This window comes from Cucurbita moschata, unplaced genomic scaffold, assembly GCF_002738365.1.
Source record: "Cucurbita moschata cultivar Rifu unplaced genomic scaffold, Cmos_1.0 Cmo_Scf00004, whole genome shotgun sequence".
NCBI lineage: Eukaryota > Viridiplantae > Streptophyta > Magnoliopsida > Cucurbitales > Cucurbitaceae > Cucurbita > Cucurbita moschata.
In genome coordinates, this window is record NW_019268520.1 from 2,756,877 (window position 1) to 2,775,476 (window position 18,600).

Consider the following 18,600-nt stretch of genomic DNA (forward strand, 5'->3'; position numbering starts at 1 on the left):
AACTCATATTATCGAATATATTTATTACGTGGACCTTTATTCCTTTTATTCCATTCAAATATTCTTTCTTTTATACGAGACCAAAATTTGTGTATAGTTTTAGGTTTATATTACATGTTTATTTTATGTTTTCACTTTTTTTTTTACTCTTTAATATTACTAGTGAAAAATTAAATTGCATCTAGTAACTGTTTCTTAATTCAGATGTTTTTTTTTTTTTTTTGAGAAAACATAGTTTATTTGTTCAAATTATCTCCATTTTTTAATTTAAAAATTTTAAGATTTTACATAAAAGTAAGTTTTAAAATTACTTAAAATAAAAAAATTATATGCTATGTTTATCTTTAGGTATTTATCATGCATTTTACAAGTAAAAAAATGATAAATAAATAAATAAATAAATAAGTCCAATTTGGTAAAAGGTATTTGATTTTTTTTTTCTATCCCCTCATTTTTAATTTATAATCTGAAAATGACCATTTTGATCTCTTTAAGTTGGAGTTACGTTTAAAAATAGGTGAGTTTCAAACTCAAAGGAAATTTTGATTTCAGTAACATTTTTAATTAAAAATAATTAAAAAAATTTATTTGAGAAATAATATTTTTTTAGACGAAATAAACGCCCGTACGAAATACTCGATAAGTCACCCCGATTGGGGTTAGAAAAATAGGAGTGGATCATCTGTCTTTCTTTCACTTTACATGGCCTGAGGCCTTAGGCTCTTTTTTTTTTATCCAAGCAAGGCGCATGTGTAGTACTTTTTCACATGCGACCCAAGTACGCATACGTGGGCCCACCAAACGGGCTCGTATACAAACACCCTAGGCCTTGCTTGGTCGGACACAACCTATTCCACGTCACCAGATGTCATAGAAAAGAAAAAGTCTGCATGATATCACAGCGAACATAATATCAAAACGTACGTGTTCGTACCATCATAACATAAAGGGAAAAGTATCCCGAACATCATAACATAAAGGGAAAAGTATCCCGAACATCATAACATAACACACAAACATGCATGAAGTCCCATGACTTACCTTAACCTAATACATGTTTCAAGTTAACTCCAATAGCCAAGTCACTTAACTGGTTGACTTGACCGAAGTTCCCCACGATAAGTTTAATCGCATCAATACTACAACTTCAACTCCTAACTATTTCCTATAAACATCCACATAACAAGGGTCTATCCACATAAAAAATGGTCTATTTATATCTTGAGCAAGCTAAGCTATTTGATAAATAAAAGTCATACCGATCTCAAAAGGTTAAAATAAGGTCAGAAATTGCTTCATAGGATTTAGTATATTATCCAGATATCGAGCCACCAAGCTGAGCCGCGAGAAGAGACGGAGCCGGGGACCTGAGCCGCGTTTGCGCGCATGTGTAAAGTCGAAGGCACGCATTTCGTCTGGGCGCGAATCGTGTATCCGCTGGGCCGTCAACTCCACTTGGGCTGAAGAAGCTGTGAGCTGGACCGTCTGGTCGCATGGACTGGGCCGACGTTTTCAGTCAGGCCGAAACAGAATGGGCTGGACAGTGGGCCGTAAGCGACTGGTTGGGCTATGCATGTTCTCGGGTGTATAGTTGCTGACCCGACCCGTATCCGATACCTCTTCTTCCTTACCCGAGAAAACACGAAAACCCTAAATCGATTCCCCTTTTCTGAATCCGACGAGACTGAACGCCATTCACGTTGATTCGCACCATTTTGTGACCTCCTGTTGACACAACGCCTACACGGTATTTCTCTGCTCCGATTCCTCAAACTCCTCCTCGTAAAATCTCCAAACTCCAAAAGTCTCTCTGTTTTCTCTCTCAATCTCGGGTTAAAAAGCATGGAAAAGGAAAGAAAATTTGCTCAAATCAGCCGCTTGTACTCCGATTTTGGCCGAGAGTTGTTCACAACAAACACTCACTCCGACTAAGAATATTCATTTCAGCATTCACATCGTCCTATTTCATGAAGGATCGAGAATGAACGGAAGGTAAGATTAAGTACTTTTAGTCTTCATTTTTTCCTTACATCTATCAGATTTTTTCTAGGAAAGATTCGGCACAACTTTCATCAAATTTTTTTTAGTAGATTAACTCTGAGTCTCCACGAAACATTTTTTTTTTTAATAAAAGTGTGTAAACATCTAGTTACATTTTAAAAACTTTTAGGGGAAATAAAAAGAAAAACTCCAAAAGAACAACTTTGAGAATTCCTATGTTCATCAATACCTGATTTATGACCTTACACATTAAATGATTGAGTATCAAAGCATGAACCGCTCCAACTTGTAATAACTAAAATATGAATCATAATACCCTATGATTGAATTCTTCCTTTTAGCCGACCCGGGGAAGAACTTTGGAGCACGCTGACACCAACGCTGACACCAACGGGCTACTGGAATTTGAACAAGACTTTTTGAACCAAGAAATTGTTTAATTTAAGCATTTGAAATTTTCGAATAACCATGTCTTGACTTTCGGGTCTTATGAATGAATTATATATCAAATTTACTTTTACATCATCGTTAGTAAGTTCGTCTACAACTAGAATTGAGATGAATTTTCGAGTGGATGAGCATAGCAAATTTTGTGGATGATGAAAGAATGGATGGTGGCAGTTTTTGGCTAAGTAATGTTGTGAGATCCTAGAGTGCCAGTGAGAATGCTAGGCCTCGAAGAGGTAGATTGTGAGACCCTACCATTGATTGGAGAAGAGAACGAGTGCCAGCGAGGATGCTAGACCCTGAAGGGGTAGATTATAGATCCCATATCGGTTGGATAGAGTAACAAAATATTTTTTATAAGGGTGTGAAGACCTCCATTAATAAACTCGTTTTAAAAATTTTGAGGGGAAGCTGAAAGGAAAACCTGAATAAGATAATATATGTCTTTGTAGTGTTACGGATGGGACGAGTTGGAATACTTAGGGCAAATCTAACTCTAAAAGAAAATATGCTAAGGTAATGAATTAAATTTAAATTTATTTTCTATTATCTCCTCTTCTTTTATTTTATTTTATTTAATTTTTAAAAGTATGTTTAAATTTAAATTTATAGTTTTTAACCGTAGGATAGTAACGTTAATTACTAAATTATTCTATTATGATAAATAAATATGTTTATGTTTACTTAAATAATTTTTACGACATAATAAATTATTTATATTAAGTTATTAATTAATATGTTATTAAATTAATTAATAATAAGATAAGTTAAATTTGTAAACTTGGAGAAGTGTTTTGTTTTTTATAATTACAAATTTTTAATTAAAATTATTTTGATAATTTAAAATGAATTACCTTATATATCAACCTCTTATCTATTGATTATAAATTTTTACTCCAAGTTTGTATATTTTAACATTGTATTTAAAAGGAATAAAAATTTAATTAGTTAAAATTATTTTAATAATTTGATTTAATAAAAAATAAACTAACTTGCCTATAATTAATTATACAAAAAAATGTTGAAATTAATGGCGAGCTAGCAAAAATATTATTTATTTATATATAAAATATTGATATGATTCGCGCACACTACAGTCATTCTATTCTCAAGCATCCTATTCCCAGACATTAGACAAAACTTCATATATAATAAGATGTCTGGAAATAAGAGGCCTGAAAATCAAATAATTGTGTTTAATGGTGCACTATTACAATTTCACGTAAATAATATGATTTAAGATTAACAATTGCACAAGCTGAATAGGCTAACGAGCGAAAATTTCAATATGAGATGGAAAAGAAAAATGGGAGGAGGATATAGTAATTACCATCGAGCTATATGCTCCCTTTGGCAACTTTTATTCTTATATTATTACTATAGTTTATAACTTAGATAAGATCATAGTACATAGAACATAGATGATCCCGTTGCAAGATATGCAGTTTAGGGAAGACGGACGAAAGATATTAGGTCATAAGATTGATCTGAGCGATGTTGTTGCACAATGGCACTACAAAACACCAATAATGGTTCATGACAACGTTTGGCGGAGATAATAAGATTGTAATAGAGGTTCCACTCGGGCCTGAACGTCAGAATGCTTTGACCAGCTTCAACTTGACGAAGGATCAAGTTTTCTCCGGGATACTTACTCAGTGCAAACTCTGCTACCGCTTTAACCTTTGGATCATTGACATCAATGTTTTGCACGTTTTCCACTATCAGCGGCGGTCTCCATGCAGGCATAACGTCAGATGGAACAGCAGCCATGAATATTTATTCTCTTAAGAAAATGAAACTTAAAAAAACAAATGGGAAGATTTGAAGAAGAAATTTTGAAATTTTTGTATGATATGCTTTCGATTTTGAATTGGAGTTTTGGTATTTATTACTCGCTGGATAGAATCGATATAGTCGAATATATTTATTATGTGGATCTTTTATTCTATTCAAATATTCTTTCGAGACCAAAAGTTTGTGTATAATTTTAGGCTTATATTACATGTTTATTTCATCTTTTATGTGGTTACTTTAAACATGAAAAAAAAAATAAAATATTTGATAGGAGAATAAGTTAATCTCATTCTCATTCTTCCTTTAGACGTTTTATCTTTTTATATTCAACTTTTTAAATTTTAAAATTTAACTTATAAACTAAAATAAATAATTTTGGTCTCTTAAATTTGTGTTGAGTTACGGTTAAGTCGTCGAGTTTTCAAACTCAACCTGATATCTCTCTCGTCTCATTCTTCTCGTTCTTACTTGTGGTCACCTTCTGCTACCATATTGAAGTTAGTCATATTTAGTCGAGTTCCTACTCACTTTTTGTGGATGTTAGTCTTAAATCATATCATTTATGTTGATCTCGATTAGAGTTTTATTAGATTAAATAAACACAATCATTACAAATATTGATCGAGAACATAAACCATCTATCATGTTTTCGTGAACTCTCTATCATCAACTTATAATGATTCAATTCATTCTATTGGGAACCATTAATATTACATGTTGTAGAGCTAATAAAACTCATATGTGATTAAAATAAAATTTTCAATGCTAAAGTAATAAAAAGATTGTTTAACGGGAACGAACATGTCTACCTAACACACCTCTAAACGCTCCCAAAATCGATCTCAACTTGATCTCTTCATTTTTTTTAGAAAGCAAGTGAACAGTTTATTCCCATCTCACTTATTTTAAAAGGTCGTTGTATTAGTAGTATATCAACACTCATTCAAAATTTATTCAAGTATAAGAGTGATGTATGAATAGAATACATCAATGTTATGTTACGGGGGGACAAAATGGTAATTTGACCCTCTTTCGTAAGGATGTGTTTATGACCGTAGGAGTTCTAAAAGAGCTATATGGAGCCTAATTTTGGCCGAGAGTTCTTCACAAGAAACACTCACTTTATTGAGAGTATTTGTTTGAGCATTTGAACCGTTCTTTTTCATCAAGAAACAAGAATGAATGGAAGGTAAGATTTAAGTATTTTTACTTTCAGTTTTTCCTTAGATCCATCCGATTTCTTGGAAATTAGGTTTTGAGTTTTGGATATGTTGACCTAAAAGAGATTCGGCTCAACTTCCATAAAAATCTTGAGTAGATTCAGGTTGGAAATCAGAGTCGTGAGACCCCACATTAGTTGGGAACGAGAACAAAACATTTTCTATAAGAGTCTGGAAACCTCTCGATGCATTTTAAAATCCTTGAGGGGAAGTTCGAAAGAAAAAACCCAAAAAGGACAACCTTAAAAATTCCTGTTGTATCTTATGCAATAGTGAATTTATGACCTTATACATTAAATGATGAGTATCAAAGCATGAAATGCTCAACCTATAATAACTAAAATATGAATCATAATACCATAATATTGAAACCCATGATTGAAATTCTTCCTCTTAGCCGACTTGGAAGAACTTCGAAGCGCGTTTGACATCAATTTGAGCAAGACTTTTTGAACCAAGAAAGCATTTAATTCGAGCATTTGAAATTTTCGAATAACCGTGTCCTGACTTTCGGGTCTTATGAATGAATTACATATTAAATTGACTTTTACATCATCGTTAGTAAGTTTGTCTACAACTGGAATTGAGATGAATTTTTGAGTGGATAAGCAGAGGGAACTTTTTGGATGATGAAAGAATGGATGATGGAAGTTTTTGGCTAAGTAATGTTGTAAGATCCTATGTCGATTAGAGAGAGGAACGAGTGTCAGTGAAAACGCTAGGCTTCGAAGAGGTGGATTGTAAGATCATACATTGATTTGAGAAGAGAACAAGTGTCAACGAGGACGCTATGTCCAAAAGAGGTAGATTATGGATCCCACATCAGTTGGAGGAAGGAACAAAACATTTTTTTTATAAGAGTGGTAAACACTTACAGAGAGAAGTAGTTTTAAAAATAGGGAAAACCCAAATAAAATATATATGTCAGGAATATGAGTTTATTTTTTTATTTTTTTATTTTTTTATTTTTTATTTTTTAACAAAACCAAGTAAAAACATGTATTTTCTTAAATTCCTTATTATTTTCTATTATCTTTTTTTTTTTAATTTATTTATTTAACTTTTATAAATATGTTTAAATTTAAATTTATAGTTTTTAACCACAGCAATGTTAATATACTAAATTATTCTATTACTAAATTATTCTATTATTATAAATAAATATGCTTATATTTATTTAAATCATTTTTACGATATTATATAATAAATTATTTATATTAAGTTATTAATTAATATGTTATTAAATTAATTAATAATAAGATAAGTTAAATTTATCGAATTAAATAGCCAAATAAAATGGTAGAAGTGTTTTGTTTTTTATAATTACCAATTTTTAATTAAAATTATTTTGATAATTTAAAACTACCTTATATATCAGCCTCTTATCTATCCATTCTAAATTTTTACTCCAAGTTTTTATATTTGAAAATTGTATTTATAAATGAATAAAAATTTAATCAGTTAAAATTATTTTAATAATTTGATTTAATAAAAAATAAACTAACTAAACATAGAATTTGTTATGCAAAAATGTTAGGAATTAACTATGAGTAAAAATATTATTTATTTATATATAAAATATTGATATCATTCTCTCACAACACCAAATGCAGTCCTATTCCCGGACATTAGACTAAAGGACAAATAATAAGATGTATGAATATCAAATAATTGTGTTTAATGGTGCATGATTATGCTATTACAGTTTCACGTAAATGATATGATTTAAGACACATCCGCACGAACTAAGTAAGCTAACGAGCTTAAATTTCAATATGAGATGCAAAAGAAAAATGGAAGGAGGATACAGTAATTACCATCGAGCTATATGCTCCCTTTGGCAACTTTTATTCTCATATTATTACTACTTTTGATAGTTTATAACTTAAGTAAGACATAGTAGATAGAACATAGATGATCCCATTGCAAATTATGCAGTTTAGGGAAGACGGACGAAAGATATGAGGTCATAAGATTGATCTGGAAATTGTTGCACAATGGCACTACAAAACACCAATAATGGATCATGACAACGTCCGGCGGAGATAATAAGATTGTAATAGAAGTTCGGTGGACACAAGACCGTTTCAATGGTTTGACCAGCTTCAACTTTACGAAGGATCAACTTTTCTCCAGGATACTTACTTAGTGCAAACTCTGCTGCCGCTTTAACCTTTGGATCATTGACATTAATGTTGAACACGTGTATTGGTAGCAGTCCCCATCCCGGGACAATGGCAGATGGAACAGCAGCCATGAATTTGTATTCTCTTAAGAAAACGAAGCTTAAAATAAAAAATTGGAAGATTTGAGGAAGAAATTTTGAAATTTTTGTATGGTATGCTTTCGATTTCGATTTTGAGTTAGAGTTTTGGTATTTATTATTTGCTAGGTAGAACTCGATATCATCGAATATATTTATTACGTGGACTTTTTATTCCATTCAAATATTCTTTATTTGTATGAGACAAAAGTTTGTGTATAATTTTAGGTTCATATTACATGTTTATTTCATCTTTTATGTTGTTACTTCAAACATGAAAGAGAATTTAAACATGAAAGAGAGAAAATATTTGATTTAGGGTAAGTTGGAGAGTAAGTTAACCTCATTCTTTCTTTAATCCAGTAAAAGAGAATAAGTTGATATTTTATTTCCTTATATTCAATTTTTTTTTTTAATTTTTTAAATTTAATTTATAATCTAAAACAAATAATTTTGGTCTCTTAAATTTGTGTTGAGTTACGATTAGTTGAGTTTTTAGATTCAACATTATAGCTCTCTCATCTCATACTTCTCGTTCTTACCTGTTGTCGTCTTCTGCTACTATATTGAAGTTTTTATTATTAATTTGCTCGATTGGTGCATTTAACCTAGTTAACCTACTCACTTTTTGTGGATGTTCGTTTTAAATCACATCATTTATATTGGTTTGATCCATTGTGACCAGCAAAATTATAATAATAAATAAATAATAAAAAATTTTAAAAATGGTAACGAATCTCTTCTTTCTCCTTCAACCTCTCACCACTCTTTTTCTAAAAATAAATCCGACAACACTTAAGTAATTTCTTTTTTATAAAACAATATTAATTTAGTTATAATTATTTAGTTTTGAATTAGAAATTAAATGAGATGGATTTTGTATGAATTTTAGAAAATCAAACATATTTTAGATCTTCCCTCAACTATTGCAATTATTTAGGTTATCAATAATTTTATATGAATTATAGCAAAAGAATAGCTAAATTCGATTAAATTAAAAATGAAGAAAATAATTGTTAACTATTTTCTTAAATCCGTTGTTCCTTTCCTTATTTTTTCCTATTATCTCTTTTTAAAATTTTTTTTTTATAATATTGTTTAAATTTAAATTATTCTATTATTATAAATAAATATGCTTATATTTACTTAAATAATCTTTACGATTTTTACTTCAAAGTTTTTATTTTTGAAAATTGTATTTATAAATGAATAAAAATTTAATTAGTTAAAATTATTTTAATAATTTAAATTAATAAAAATAAATTAACTAGCATAAAAATAATTATGTAAAAATAATGTTGGAATTAATGGCGTGAATCGAGCAAAAATATTATTTATTTATATAAAATATTGATAGCATTTGCGTGCAACACCAAACACAATTACTCTATTCTCAAGCATTCTATTTCCGGACATTAGACAATTTTATATAATAAGATGTTTGAGATTTTAAGATGTCTGAAAATCAAATAATTGTGTTTAATGGCGCATGATAATTCTATCAAAGTTTGGATACAATTTAAGACTATCATCCCCACAAATTGAGTAGGCTAACGAGCGTAAATTTCAATATGAGATGCAAAAGAAAAATGGAAGGAGGATATAGTAATTACCATCGAGCTATATGCTCCCTTTGGCAACTTTTATTCTCATATTATTACTACTCTTTGATAGTTTATAACTTAGATAAGACATAGTACATAGAACATAGATGATCCCGTTGCAAGATATGCAGTTTAGGGAAGACGGACGAAAGATATGAGGTCATAAGATTCATCTAAAATATGTAGTTTTACAATGGCACTACAAAACACCAATAATGGTTCATGGCAACGTTTGGCGGAGATAATAAGATTGTAATAGTAGTTCCACACATCGAATGTTAGAATGCTTTGACCAGCTTCAACTTTATGAAGGATCAACTTTTCTCCGGGACACATTTTCAATACAAACTCTGCTATCGCTTTAACCTTTGGATCATTGACATCAATATTTTGTACATTTATAATTGGCATCGGTCCGCTGGGGACAACGACAGATGGAACAACAGCCATGAATTTGTATTCTCTAAAGAAAACGAAACTTAGAAAAACAAATGGAAAGATTTGAAGAAGAACTTTTGAAATTTTTGTATGGTATGCTTTAGATTTCGAGTTGGAGTTTTGGTATTTATTACTCGATAGGTAGAACGAGATATTATCGAATATATTTATTAGGTTGACCTTTTATTCCATTCAAATATTCTTTTTTTTTTTTTTTACGAGATAAAATAGTTTTAGTCTTATATTACATGTTTATTTCATCTTTTATGTTGTCACTCTTTTTTTTTTAACTCTTTAATATTATTAGTGAAAAATTACTTCAGATGTTTGTTTTCTTATTGTTTTTTTTTTTTATTTATTTATTATTTAAGAAAACATAGTTTATTTGTTCAAATTATCTCCATTTTTTAATTTAAAAATTTTAAGATTTTACATAAAAGTAAGTTTTAAAATTACTTAAAATAAAAAAGTTATATGCTATGTTTATCTTTAGGTATTTATCGTGCATTTTACAAGATGATAAATAAATAAATAAAAAAGTCCAATTTGGTAAAAGGTATTTGATTTTTTTTTCTATCCCCTCGTTTTTTAATTTATAATCTAAAAATTACCATTTTGATAAATTGGAGTTACATTTAAAAATAGGTGAGTTTCAGACTCAAAAAGAAAATTTGATTTCAGTAACATTCTTAATTAAAAATAATTAAAAAAATTTATTGGAGAAATAATATTTTTTAGACGAAATAAACGCCCGTAGCCTGAGTATTTATACTCAATAAGTCACCCCAATTGAGGTTAGAAAAATAGAAGTGGATCTATCTTTCATTTACTTTACATGGCCTTAGGCCTTGGACTCTTTTTTTTTATCCAAGCAAGGCGCATGTGTAGTACTTTTTTACATGCGACCCAAATATGCATATGTGGGCCCACCAAACGGGCTCGTATACACACCCTCTAGGCCTTGCTTGGTCGGACACAATGTATTACACGTCACCAGATGTCATAGAAAAGAAAAAGTCTGCATGATATCACAGCGAACATAATATCAAAACGTACGTGTTCGTACCATCATAACATAAAGGGAAAAGTATCCCGAACATCATAACATAACACACAAACATGCATGAAGTCCCATGACTTACCTTAACCTAATACATATTTCAAGTTAACTCCAATAGCCAAGTCACTTAACTGGTTGACTTGACCAAAGTTCTCCCCGATAAGTTTAATCGCATCAATACTACAACTTCAACTCCTAACTATTTCCTATAAACATCCACAGAATTAGGGTCTATCCACATAAAAAAAAAAAAAAAATGGTCTATTTATAACTTGAGCAAGCTAATCTATTTGATAAATAAAAGTCATACCGATCTTATTTTAACCAGAAATTGCTTCATAGGATTTAGTATATTGTATAGATATTGAGCCACCAAACCGAGCCGCAGAACAGACGGAACTTGGGAGCCGAGCCGCGTTTGCCCGCATGTGTAAAGTTGAAGGCACGCATTTCGTCTGGGCGCGAATTGTGTATCCGCTGGGCCATCACCTCCACTTGGGAAGTCGTGAGCTGGACCGTCTGGTTTCGTGGACTGGGCCGTCGTCTTCAGTCGGGCCGAAACAGAATGGGCTAGACAGTGGGCTGTGAGCGACTGGTTGGGCTATGCATGTTCTCGGGTGTACAGTCGCTGCCCGACCCGTATCCGATACCTCTTCTTCCTTACCCGAGAAAACACGAAAACCCTAAATCGATTTTCCTTTTCTGAATCCGACGCGACTGAACGCCATTCACGTTGATTCGCACCATTTTGTGACCTCCTGTTGACACAACGCCTACACGGTATTTCTCTGCTCCGATTCCTCAAACTCCTCCTCGTAAAATCTCCAAACTCCAAAAGTCTCTCTGTTTTCTCTCTCAATCTCGGGTTAAAAAGCATGGAAAAGGAAAGAAAATTTGCTCAAATCAGCCACTTGGAGTCCGATTTTGGCCGAGAGTTCTTCACAACAAACACTCACTCGACTAAGAATATTCATTTCAGCATTCGAATCGTCCTATTTCATTAAGTACTTTTATTCTTCATTTTATCAATAGATCCATGAGATTTCTTGGGAGTTAGGTTCTTAATTTTGATGAGAGATTTAGCTCAACTTCCGTGATAAATCTTGAGTAGATTCAGGTTTAAAATTAGAGTTGTAAGACCAATTGAGAAGGAGAACGAAACATTTTTTTGTAAAAGTGTGTAAATCTCAATATATTTTAAACTCCTTGAGTGGAAGTCCGAAAAAAAAGTTCGAAAGAAAAAGCCCAAAGAGAAAACTTTGATAATTCATGTTGTATTCTATGTTCATCGGATTTATGACCTTATACATTAAATGATTGCGTATCAAACCATGAACTGCTCCTAACTTGTCATAACTAAAATATGAATATCATACCCCATGATTGAAATTCTTCCTTTTAGTCGACCCGTGGAAGAACTTCGGAGCACGCCTGACATCAACGGGCTACTGGAATTTGAGCAAGACCTTTTGAATCAAGAAATTGTTTAATTCAAGCATTTGAAATTTTCGAATAACCATGTCCTCATTTTCGGGTCGTATGAATGAATTATATATCAAATTTACTTTTACATTATCGTTAGTAAGTTCATCTACAACTAGAATTGAGATGAATTTTTGAGTGGATGAGCATATGAAATTTTTTGGATGATGAAAGAATGGATGGTGGCAGTCTTGGCTAAATAATGTTGTGAGATCTCACGTCGATTAGAAGGGTGCCAGTGAGAACGCTAGGCCTCAAAGAGGTAGATTGTGAGATCCTACCATTGATTGGAGAAGAGAACAAGTGCCAGCGAGAATGCTAGACCCCGAAAGGGTAGATTATAGATCCCATATCGGTTGGATAGAGTAACGAAATATTTTTTATAAGGGTGTGAAAACCTCCCTTAATAAACTCGTTTTAAAAATTTTGAGCGGAAGCTGAAAGGAAAACTCGAATAAGATAATATATGTCAGCTTGTAGTGTTACGGATGAGACGGATTGGAACAGTTCGGGCAAATTTAACTCTAAAAGAAAATATGTCAAGGTAATGAATTTTTTTTTAACAAAACAGGTAAAAGCATGTATTTTCTTAAATCCCTTATTCCTTTCCTTATTATTTTCTATTATTTTTTTTAATTTAATTTTTATAAATATGTTTAAATTTAAATTTATAGTTTTTAACCATAGGATAGTAACGTTAATATACTAAATTATTCTATTATGATAAATAAATATGTTTATGTTTACTTAAATAATTTTTACGATATTAACCTAATAAATTATTTATATTAAGTTATTAATTAATATGTTATTAAATTAATTAATAATAAGATAAGTTAAATTTGTAAACTTGGAGAATTGTTTTGTTTTTTATAATTACAAATTTTTAATTAGAATTATTTTGATAATTTAAAATGAATTACCTTATATATCTATTGATTATAAATTTTTACTCCAAGTTTGTTATTTTAACATTTTATTTAAAAGGAATAAAAATTTAATTAGTTAAAATTATTTTAATAATTTGATTTAATAAAAAATAAACTAACTAGCCTATAATTAATTATACAAAAAGTTAGAATTAATGGCTAGCTAGCAAAAATAATATTTATTTATATATAAAATATGGATATCATTGGGCGCACGAAGTCACTCTATTTTCAAGCATTCTATTCCTACACATTAGACAAAACTTTATATACAATAAGATGTCCGGGAATAAGATGCCTGAAAATCAAATAATTGTGTTTAATGGTGCATGATAATACTATTAGAGTTTCACGTAAATGATGTGATTTAAGATTAACATCTGCACAAACTGAGTAGGCTAACGAGCTAAAATTTCAATATGAGATGCAAAAGAAAAATGGAAGGAGGATATAGTAATTACCATCGAGCTATATGCTCCCTTTGTCAACTTTTATTACTACTTTTTGATAGTTTATAACTTAGATAAGACATAGTACATAGAACATAGATGATCCCGTTGCAAGTTATGCAGTTTAGGGAAGACGAACGAAAGATATGAGGTCATAAGATTCATCTGAAATACATCGTTTTACAATGGCGTTACAAAACACCAATAATGGTTCATGGCAACGTCTGGCGGAGATAATAAGATTGTAATAGAAGTTCCACTCGGGCCTGGACACCAGAATGATTTGACCAGCTTCAACTCGATCAAGGATCAACTTTTCTCCAGGATAATTACTCAGTGCAAACTCTGCTACCTCTTTAACCTTTGGATTATTGACATCAATGTTTTTCACGTTTTTCAATGGCAGCGGTCCCCCTTCCGGGACAATGGCAGATGGAACAGCAGCCATGAATTTGTATTCTCTTAAGAAGATGAAACTTAAAAGAACAAATGGGAAGATTTGAGGAAGAAATTTTTGAAATTTTTGTAGGGTATGCTTTCGATTTTGAGTTGGAGTTGAGGTATTTATTACTTGCTAAGTAGAACTCGATATCGTCGAATATATTTATTACGTGGACCTTTTATTCCATTCAAATATTCTTTCTTTGTATGAGACTAAAAGTTTGTGTATAATTTTAGGCTTAAGTTACATGTTTATTTCATCTTTTATGTTGTTACATTAAACATGAAAGAGAAATAAAATATTTGATTTAGTGTAACTTTCGGAATAAGTTAGTCTCATTCTTCCTTTAATCCGAGTCATAGAGAATAAGTTGATATTTTATTTTTTTATATTCATTTTTTTAATTTTTAAAATTTAATTTATAATCTAAAATAAATAATTTTGGTCTCTTAAATTTGTGTTGAGTTAGAGTTAAGTAGTTGAGTTTTAAGACTCAACCTTATAGCTCTCCCCTCCCATTCTTCTTGTTCTTACCTGTTGTCATTGTCTGCTATTATTGAAGTTTTTGTTATTAATTTGCTCGATTGGTCGTATTTAATCCAGTTAACCGATTCACTTTTTGTGGATGTTAGTCTTAAATCATATCATTTATGTTGATTTGATCCACCTTTGTTAAACGTTCATAATATTAGAGATTTATTAGATTAAATAAATACAATCATTACAAATATTGATCGAGAACATAAACCATCTATCATGACGAAAAGTTTCTTTTTGAGAACTCTCTATCATCAACTTACAACGGTTCAATTCATTCTATTGGGAACCATTAATATTAACATGTCGTAGTGCTAATAAAACTTAGATGTGACTAAAAAAAATTTTCAATGTTAAAGTAATAAAAAGATTGTTTAACGGGAACTAACATGTCTACCTAACTTACCTCTAAATGCTCCCAAAATCGATCTCAACTCAATCTCTTCATTTTTTAGAAACCAAGTGAAAAGTTTATTCCCATCTCACTTATTTTAAAAGGTCGCTCTATTAGTAGTATATAACACTCATTCAAAATTTATTTAAGTATAAGAGTGATGTATGAATAGAATACATCAATGTTATGTTACTGTGGGACAAAATGGTAATTTGACCCTCTTTCGTAAGGACGTGTTTATGAGTGTAGAAGTTCTAAAGGAGAAAAATAAAAGTTAATGAAATAAAAAGGAGGGTTAGGATTTGAGAGGAAGAACGAGGTACAAAAATCTGCTCAGATCAGCTACATAAAGTCTAATTTTGGCCGAGAGTTCTTCACAAGAAACACTCACTTTATTGTGAGTATTCGTTTAAGCATTTGAACCATTCTATTTCATCAAGGAACGGAATGAATGGAAGGTAAGATTTAAGTACTTTTAGTTTCAGTTTTTCCTTAGATCCATCCGAATTCTTGGAAATTAGGTTCTAGAGTTTTGAATATGTTGACCTATGAGAGATTCCGCTCAACTTCCATGAAAAATCTTGAGTAGATTCAAGTTGAAAATCAGAGCAGTGAGACCCCACATTAATTGGGAAGGAGAACAAAACATTTTCTATATGAGTGTGGGATGCATTTTTAAAAATTGGGAAGTTCGAAAGAAAAAACCCAAAAAGGACAACCTTGAGAATTCCTGTTGTATCTTATGTTCATCATAGCAGATTTATGACCTCATACTTTAAATGATCGAGTATCAAAGCATGAAATGCTCAACTTGTAATAACTAAAATATGAATCAAAATACCATAATATTGAAACCCATGATTGAAATTCTTCCTCTTACCCGACTTGGAAGAACTTTGAAGCGCGTTTGACATCAATTTGAGCAAGACTTTTTGAACCAAGAAATCATTTAATTCGAGCATTTGAAATTTTCGAATAACCGTGTCCTGACTTTCGCGTCTTATGAATGAATTACATATTAAATTGACTTTTACATCATCGTTAGTAAGTTTGTCTACAACTGGAATTGAGATGAATTTTCGAGTGGATGAGGAGAGGAAACTTTTTGGATGATGAAAGAATGGATGGTGGCAGTTTTTGGCTAAGTAATGTTGTGAGATCCTACGTCGTTTAGATCGAGGAACGAGTGTATAGTGAAAACGCTAGGCCTCGAAGAGGTAGATTGTGAGATCATATATTAATTGGAGAAGAGAATGAGTGCCAGGACGCTACGCCCAAAGGAGTAGATTATAGATCCCACATCAATTGGAAAGATGAACCAAAATATTTTTTTTATAGAGCGTGTAAAGGTTCACCAACAAACTAAAGCTAAAGGAAAACCAAATAAGATAATATATTAGTTTATACTGATACTAAATAGTGGAGGAATGAGAATTGTTAGAGAAAATATGGGAAGGTAATGAGTTTATTATTTTTTTTATTTTTATTTTTAACAAAACCACGTAAAACATGTATTTTCTTAAATTCCTTATTATTTTCTATTATCTCTTCATTTTTTTATTTTATTTATTTTTTATAAATATGTTTAAAATAAATTTATAGTTTTTAAATATACTAAATTATTCTATTATTATAAATAAATAGGCTTATATTTACTTAAATCATTTTTACAATATTAATATAATAAATTATTTATATTAAGCTATTAATTAATATGTTATTAAATTAATTAATAACGAGATAAGTTAAACTTGTCGAATTAAATAACTTAGAGGTGTTTTGTTTTTTATAATTACAAATTTTTAATTTAAATTATTTTGATAATTTAAAATGAATTACCTTATATATCAGCCTCTTATCTTTGTACTCACAAATTTTTATATTTGAAAATTGTATTTATAAATAAATAAAAATTTAATTAGTGAAAATTATTTTAATTATTTGATTTAATAAAAAATGTTGGAATTAATGGTGAGGAATGAGCAAAATAAAATATTATTTATTTATATATAAAATACTGATATCATTCACGCACAACACCAAATGCCGTTACTCTATTCTCAAGCATCCTATTTTGGACATTATACAAAACTTTAAATCAGACGACAAATAATAAGATATCTGTGAATAAGATGCCTGACAATGAAATAATTGTGTTTGATGGTGCAATACTATCAGAGTTTCATGTAAATGATATGATTTAAGACTAACATCTGCACAAATTGAGTAGACTAACGAGAGTAAATTTCAATATGAGATGCAAAAGAAAAATGAAAGGAGGATATAGTAATTACCATCGAGCTATATGCTCCCTTTGGCAACTTTTATTCTCATATTATTACTGCTTTTTGATAGTTTATAACTTAGATAAGACATAGTTCATAGAACATAGATGATCTCGTTGCAAGTTATGCAGTTTAGGGAAGACGAACGAAAGATATGAGGTCATAAGATTCATCTGAAATACATCGTTTTACAATGGCACTACAAAACACCAATAATGGTTCATGGCAACGTCTGGCGGAGATAATAAGATTGTAATAGAGGTTCAGCTCGAGCCTAAACACCAGAATGATTTGACCAGCTTCAACTTGATGAAGGATCAAGTTTTCTCTAGGATACTTACTCAGTGCAAACTCTGCTACCGCTTTAACCTTTGGATCATTGACATCAATGTTTTTCACTTCTCCCACTATCACCGGCTGTATCCATGCATGCATAACGTCAGATGGAACAGCAGCCATAAATCTTTCTTCTCTTTAGAAAACGAAACTTAAAAAAACAAATGCGAAGATTTGAAGAAGAAATTTTGAAATTTTTGTATGATATGGTTTCGATTTTGAGTTGGAATTTTGGTATTTATTACTCGTTCGATAGAATTCGATAAGTCGAATATATTTATTATGTGGACCTTTTATTCCATTTAAATATTCTTTCTATGAAAGTGTATAATTTTAGGCTTATATTACATGTGTTAAGTGGAGAATAAGTTATTTGAAAATAAAATATTCCAGTCGAAGGTATTTGATTCTCTTTTTTTTCTCTCTATCCTCTCTTTTTTAATTTTCCCTTTGATATTTTATTTTCTAATATTTAATTTTTTAAAATTTAATTTATAATCCAAACAATAATGTTGTACTCTTAAATTTAAATTCAGTGATTGAAGTCCTACCGTTTTCAGACTCAACTTTATATCTCTCTAGTCCCATTCTTCTCGTCCTTATTTGTTGTCATCGTCTGCTACTTTTGCTATTAATGTGTTCCGTTGGTCGTATTTAATCCAGTTTTTATGGATGTTAGTTTTAAATCATATCATTTATGTTGATATGATCAACTGCAACAAGCTCAAAATAATAAAAAATAATAATAAATAAATAATAAAAATTTTAAAAAATGGTAACCGATTTCTTCTCTCTCCTTCAATCTCTCACCACTTTTTTCCGAAATAAATCTGATAACAGGTCAGTAATTTCTCTTTCCAAGAAATAACACTAGATTTACATATCAAAATTCTCAAAAAAAAAAAAAAAAAAAAAA

General features: G+C 30.5%; 2 long non-coding RNA genes across 3 annotated transcripts; one reads left to right on the forward strand and one right to left on the reverse strand.

The window, feature by feature from the left end:
• The first annotated feature begins 1,006 nt into the window (after positions 1–1,006).
• LOC111442446 lies at positions 1,007–15,702 on the forward strand. 2 transcript variants are annotated; one of them, XR_002710302.1, is made up of 3 exons: positions 1,007–1,992; positions 5,285–5,287; positions 15,617–15,702. It is a non-coding gene; the product is annotated as an uncharacterized LOC111442446 (long non-coding RNA). The 2 variants fall into 2 exon arrangements; XR_002710303.1 differs by lacking the exon at positions 15,617–15,702 and adding an exon at positions 5,529–5,619.
• On the reverse strand, positions 9,280–13,823 carry LOC111442444. Its single transcript, XR_002710301.1, has 2 exons — positions 13,743–13,823; positions 9,280–9,391 (listed from the first exon to the last, which is right to left on the reverse strand). It is a non-coding gene; the product is annotated as an uncharacterized LOC111442444 (long non-coding RNA).
• Positions 15,703–18,600: the final 2,898 nt, after the last annotated feature.